General features: G+C 35.1%; 1 pseudogene; it reads right to left on the bottom strand.

The window, feature by feature from the left end:
* Nucleotides 1-580: 580 nt before the first annotated feature.
* On the bottom strand, nt 581-689 carry LOC144256331 (small nucleolar RNA U13; annotated as a pseudogene).
* Nucleotides 690-7241: the final 6552 nt, after the last annotated feature.

Below are 7241 nucleotides of genomic sequence, written 5' to 3'. Positions count from 1 at the left end.
AGAAAAAATTAACATTGACACTCATACAAATACTATTAACATTCTGAAAATGGTGAATCCACATAATGAAAAATTTTGTGTTCACTTTTATGTGCAAAATACAATAATTAAACAATTTAGGGTAGTTTTTCAGGGCTTTTCTGTAAATTTTCATCCAGGAGATGAGGCCTGAACATATTTTGAAGCAACTGTGTTCAGGGAAGTGAAAATATTATATACTGGAATTATGTGTAGAGGGTAAAGAGATCAAGAAAGTTCAGATCTGTCATTATTTAGAGTTAGACTTTATCCTTTAGTTGGTATAGAATTGTAAAAAAAAAGATAAAAAAATTGAAAATTGAACAAGACAGTATGTTAAATTGAAAATTAAAAAAGACAATATGTGATATGTATTGGAAGGTAATAAGAAAGATAATTCTTTTTGTTCTTTTTAGAAAATTTCTAGGGTGTCTCATCGGCCCCAGGAGGAGAGATCAGAGTAAGGTGGAATTATGTCATTTATTAAAAAGAAATAAGAACTCAAGAGAGAAGGAAGGAGTTTAAATGTACCTAATAAAATACCTTCCTTAGCCTTTTTTGACAACAGATAAGTAATGTGCAAAGGTAGTGACAAGGTGTAGAGCAAGGCACATCTCCCACACCAGCCACATGAACACTCAATAATCATCACACTTATGAACCAAAAGTATCTTTATTCTATTTTTAAAAGTTACAATAAAGATTGTTGTCATGATGAAATAAATGATTAAAATTTAATTCATTTTTATATAGGTCATAAAAGCATTGCAATCAATTATATCTTGGTTAGTATAACAGATTGAATCATATCATAACTTTATCATAATCATATCAAAACTTCGTGATATACAAAGAATTTGATGTCAGGAAAAATCTAAAAGAATGGTCTGAATACTTATTTTTGCTATTTTTTTTTCATTTTTTTCTGAACCTTTCATTCTGTTATAATTCAGTTATGAATTTCATTTATCAATGGACATGTATGAAGTTATAACATATATTTCAAACTAAATGTACTTGAGAAGTTCACTTGAAGTATGCACTTTAGCATAAAATAGGAAGTTATATAAACTTATCTATGTCCTTCTCGATTCTGACCATCCTTATTGCTATTCTCCTTTCAGTACTCAGAATCAAACTGAATATCTCTGCTCAGTCTTTGTGAGTGCAAGATTTAGTATTTGTGCCATTTAGTATTTGTGCTCTATCAAGTTTCTTAACCTTTTTGAGGCCATAGATTCCTTCTGTGAATTTTGCTTAAAAATATTTACATCATAAAGTAGCTACATAAAGAGGAAGAGCAGCTTGAGTTTCAAGAGGAGGAGGAGAACGAAGACATCACTAGTGACCAGTGGGAGAGCTGTGAGGAGAAGGAGGTTGGCCCTGGGGACAGCCAGAACTCCAACCAGCATCAGCAGCTGAAGTGGGAAAACTCCACACTCAGCTACTGAGTGCAATCTGGACTCTTGCATCGCCACCTCAGAATGTCTGCTACCCGTCTCCCAGCTAGTAGGTCCTCCATGTAGAAAATCTCTTCAGCCAGCAGGTCTGTGGACTCCCATTGCTAATTATCCTCCCATGCCCAGGGTGTGGGACTGTAGGCTCCCACCATTTGCCCACCCATGCTGGGTCTCTTTACCCCAAAGCCAGGAGCTGGCTCTTCCTCCCTGCCACCTCCTGCCAGCACAGGGGCTGCAGCACCCCAGACTCCTGCCATCCAGTGAGTTGCCCACCTCTTGCCCCTCCAGAAAAGTGGTAATGACTAGCCTAGGTGACAAAGGATAAAACTTGGTAATCAATTTTTCTTTCTTGAAGGTCTTCATTTTTTTTCCAAACTAGTGCTTTTACAAGTGGTAGAAGGGGGTTAATATGTAGATAATCAATTGACTTTTTACTACTTGTTAAATACATTGGAATTGTTCGTGTCCTTTATGCTAGTGTACTGAGGACTAGGATGTGAAGTTCAGGGACAATGCTCCTGTTACCTCCCCCTTGGGAAACCAGGAGGGGAGGCCTTCCCACTCTGGTCCAGGCATGAGGCCATATAGCATTTGGTGTTCTTTTTGGGACCAGAACAGTTTTTTGTGTTTGAAGTCTGGAAATGGGTCTTGTATTTGGGATTCTTCCCACTTCTAGCATTGTGTTTGGGATGGAAGCTTTGGGGTCCCTGGCCTCTCAGGACCAGCAGCTTCCTTTGATATCACCCAGGTCTTGTGTTCCTGTACTGAGGCTTCATAAATGTATATGATCCTGCTGGGGACATTCTCTGTGGATCATGGAAACTGACAGCTGTGGTGCAGATCACTTGACCGCTTTGTTTTGGAGATAACAGTGGTTTTCTAAAGGATCTGCACTCATAATGGAGAAAAACAGAGTGCTAGAATGTCCCAAAACAGTCTGCATCTACCCCACCCCAGCCCCTGTGGGTTGCTCCTGCATAATGCTCCTGCATTGAGGTCAGATCCTCACTGCAGTAGCCAGGAGTCCTGCTGCTCTGATCCATGGGAAGGTGAAAGAGAGAAAGAAGTTGAGGCTAAAGCCACACAGAACTTTGCTCTTAATGTACATGTCAGATGCTAGGCTGTAAACCTGGGAGTCATCCTGCACACTTCCCCTGTGATCTCACTGCTAGTATTAAGGATGGCTGTGCTGTTGTGTGGCTTCCCATTCACATGCAGTCTATGTAGATGCTGTCTAGACAGTGGTAGAAGGTAACACAGAGATGGTTACACTATTTACTAAACCCTTTATTATGTAAAATCCATTAAAAATTAATAGTGCAGGCCTTCCCTTCAAGAAATTTGTAATCTAATAGAGGATTTGTAAATTAATATGCATATTAATTTTATATGTATATATATATATATATATATACAGCACTATGATATATACACACACACACACACACACACACACACACACATATATATATATATATATATATATATAAACAATACGATGACAATGAAGCACAGACGTATTTTTAGATAACTAGATTTTTTATCTTGTAAAAGAAAAAAAAAACATTTAAAAAATTTAAAATGAACAGCATATATCCACAGATGTTCTCATATGGTCTGTAGTGCCTTGGTGTTCCTTCCCAGACCTCATATGGTCTGTAGTCCCTTAGTGTTCCCCTTCATGGTGTACCACCTACTTCTCCTTGTTTGAACTCTACCCCATTAATAAAGCACCATTTAGCCTAGGATCCTCTCAGCTGTTTTCACTGGTAATGATTGTATCAAAATTTCTATAGCTTGTTTCACCCTAAGAGGAATTAATATACTATGTTACCTAGTTAGTTGTCATGATTGTTCTGACAGTCTAACCTGCAGTCTTGTGTGGGAGACGGGCCATAGCCTACAATATTTTTTCCCCATTCCTGTGATCAAACAGGAATGATGCATGCCAACCAAGCGGTTTTATCAGTTAGAATTAACAAGAGTTAAAAATAAGAATAATTTATTTTAAATTTAAAAATGCTTAGGGGGGACTGATGCCCTTCACAAAGGTTTTACTTACCTTTTCTTCTCCAGTGAACTTTTTGTAATTTTCCTGTTATTGGTCTTTCTCCTGTTTCCTAGAATACAGACATTGTTGGATCTTGCTCTGTCATGGTTGGTCAGGAGTAAGTCCTCCAATATACCTGTATGAGAATCAATTAGAGTGCTTATTAAAGTGCATACTTTAATACTCTTTTACCTGAACTATTTACTTTTTTCCATTCATATAATTTTATTCCTTTTGTTCTTTTGTCACACTCCTGCTCCATTATTTTATCAACTTTGAAACCCTTCCTATTTTCCCTTAATTTTTACATGCAATTCTTAATTCACCTTTATACCACCATTTATCATATCTCTGTTTGTATATAAGGTATGTTAACACCAAATTCACATCTTCATACAAGTACTTTGTATTATAATTACCCTCTCCTTCCTGTTTTCTAAAGCTATAGTTAGTTGCAGATAGAGCAATTTTAGGGTGCTGGTTAGGAATATAGGCTGTGGATATATGCTGTTCATTTTAAAATTTTTTAAATGTTTTTTTTCTTTTACAAGATAAAAAAACTAGTTACCTAAAAATACTTCTATGCTTCATTGTCATAGTAATGTTTTATATATATATATATATATATATATATATATATATATATATAAAATGTGTGTGTATGTGTGTGTATGTATATATATATCTCATAGTGCTGTTTTTATATATATATATATATCCATATAAAATTAATATGAATATTAATTTACAAATCCTCTATTAGATTACAAATTTCTTGAAGGGAGGGCCTGATTTATTAATTTTTAATGGATTTTACATAATAAAGGGTTCTGGTATATAGCGTATCAAGTAATAGGATGGTGGCAAAATTCCGTGACCATTGTGTCCAAAGTAGCAGGTTTTGGCAAGGGGCAAAGGAGGATAAGAAAAATAAAAACTCACACACAGACAAATGTTTTTTAAGATAAAGCTGGGGTCAGGTGGAATGCTGCTCTCTGATGGAGAAGCAGGTCTAAAGAAATCTTCCAGCAATCTTTATTTATATATGCCTATTCAGCATCTTTCTTTGTACTCATATCTTTATATGGCTAGCAACATCATGCAACTATTCACAGTTGCATTCCACAATTTCAGTGTGCAATGTTAGGAGCTTTGTGTGGTTCTCAAGAAAGTCCATTGTCTGAAGTTACTGTTAGGTGCACAGGTTCAGGTGCAGCAGACTGGTGAACAATTGTGGTTTTTTAGCAAGAGAGTTCCTCTGTTCCCAGTAGCTGTGTGTCTGAGATCAAGATTGAGGCTGGGACTCTGGCACCTTTGCACAGAAACATTCCTAGGTAACAGGTATGCCACAGCCATGAGGTCATCAGAGACCCCAATCTCAGACACAGCTCTCCTATTCTCTGTCACTGCTCTCTACAGCAACCTTCACTTTAAGATTGTTTTTCTTAGGCTATTTATTTAATGTAAATTTTAACAGAAGGTAATTTAATATTCTCTATTATATTTCAGAAATTCTAATAAATCATTGATTGACCAGCACCATTTTACCCGTTGGAATGGGTTGTCAGAAATGGTAATAGCGCTTTTAGATCCAACATGTGACAGACAGGTGTTGTGTAAGGTGTTTGTTCATCTTTGAATTTGATTGCTAGCAAATAATATAAAATTTTGTGGGTTTTTTCCAAGTTTAAGTCACCATGAGTTAGTAGTCTAGGGAAATAAAACACTCTAAAAAGAAAGAGCCCAAAGTACCATCAGTCAAGGAAAGAAAAAAAGTGGCAAAGGCTTTTGGAGATTTGGGGACAGAAAGTCATGAAAATGAATCTAAAACCAAAGGGAAAGATGACAAAGACAGACAAAAAGTCTCCAGTGTTGCCCAACTAGGGATGGCTTTTTCACTTGACAATACGATCAAGTGGCCAAGTCCTGCACATGGGACTAGGAAAAAAATCCAGTAATGCAGAAGTGACTAAAGAGCAATATATGCCTGGAAGAGAATTCAGTGTGTTTGGACTTATCCAAGAGGTCTATGCACATATTGCCAGCATCAATCAAACACTTGACTCAATTAACAGAACTTTACATATACAGTAACAAACTGCAGTCCCTTCCAGCAGCAGTGGGCTGTCTAGTAAATCTCATGATACTGTCTCTAAGTAAAAATTAACTTACCAGTCTGCCTGACTCTCTTGATAACATGAAGAAACTGCTGTTGCTTGATTTACAGCATAATAAACTGAGAGAAATTCCTTCAGTGGTGTATAGGTTAGATTCTCTCACCACTCTCTACCTTCACTTTAATCATATAACTAATATAGAAAAGGACATAAGAAACCTGTCAAGACTCAGAAAACTTAGCCTTTAAGGGAACAAAATCAGACCTGCTGAAATTGGTAAGAGGATTTGAATTATTTCTTTTGATTTTAGTATGTGTTATGATTAATAATTTTTGAGTGCTTTTCCATATCAGAAAATTCCTAATATGGGTTCGGGTTATGGCTCAGTGATAGAATGTTTGCCTAGTATACATGAGGCCCTGGGTTCAATACTCAGTGCCATATATAAATAAATTAATTAATTAAAGTTATGGTGTAAAAAATCCTTAAACAAAAATTCTTTATACTTTTTTATCAGTTCTATTTTCCCTGTGATTTACTTAATGCTACATTACTTGAGATTATTTTATAGGCTTAAAAATTAGATAGAAAGTAGATGTAATTAGACATTTATCACAAATTGAATCTACTCTGATTTTCATTGAGAAAATGAATTTGAAAATGTTTGACTAATTTTAAGTTGTCATTTGTTTTTAAAGCATCTAACTATATACATCTATATATATATATATATATATATATATATATATATATATATCTCCATATGTGTATCCACAAGAAAGTAATTAAGAAAAATAAATGTAAATAACTAGCAGAAAAATCATTAAAGGAAAAGGAGCAGGAGAAGAGGATGAGGGTAAGACTTTAGTACAGAACTGGAGCAAATCGCACCCCATGCATTTGTAATCATGTCAAAAGGAATTCTAATGTATCACTAATATCTTTAATTTATTTTTCATTTTGAGTGAATTTTAGATTTACAGCAAAACTGTAAAACAAGGAGAAGTTTCTCATATATCCTGCACTGAGCTTGCCCTAATATTAACAAATAATTGTAAAAATCAAGAAATTAATATTGTTACAATCATTTTAACTTAATCATTTGTTTTATTGCACTTGTTTTTTTATCTAATGTCCAATATATGTTTCAAAATTCCACATTACATTTAACAGTCATGTGTCCGTAACCTCCTCCAATCTGTGAAAATTTGAAACAATGAAAGTCTTTTAGTTGAAAGACTAAAATTCTTTCCTTTTTTAAAGATTTTTTAGTTGTAGATGGACACAGTATTCTTATTTTGTTTGTTTATATTTTTATGTGGTGCCAGGGATCAAACCCAGTGCCTCATGCATACTAGTCAAGCATTCTACAACTGAGCCACAACCACGGCTCCTTTCCTTTTCTTTTATGACCTTGCTATGTTAAAAAGTCCTGCTCAGATATTTTGGACTGTGTCACTCATTTTTTATTTCTATGGTATTTTTGTGACTACTTTGAGTATATTTGTTTCTGCTGAAAATAACATAATAGTGATTATGGTGTCCTTCTCAATGAATTACATCAGAGGATATATAATGTTGATAAGTCATATACTT

This window comes from Urocitellus parryii, chromosome 7 (genome assembly GCF_045843805.1).
Source record: "Urocitellus parryii isolate mUroPar1 chromosome 7, mUroPar1.hap1, whole genome shotgun sequence".
In the NCBI taxonomy this organism is placed as follows: Eukaryota; Metazoa; Chordata; class Mammalia; order Rodentia; family Sciuridae; genus Urocitellus; species Urocitellus parryii.
Note: the sequence above shows the minus strand (reverse complement) of the source record. Positions and strands in the feature narration are given on the sequence as shown.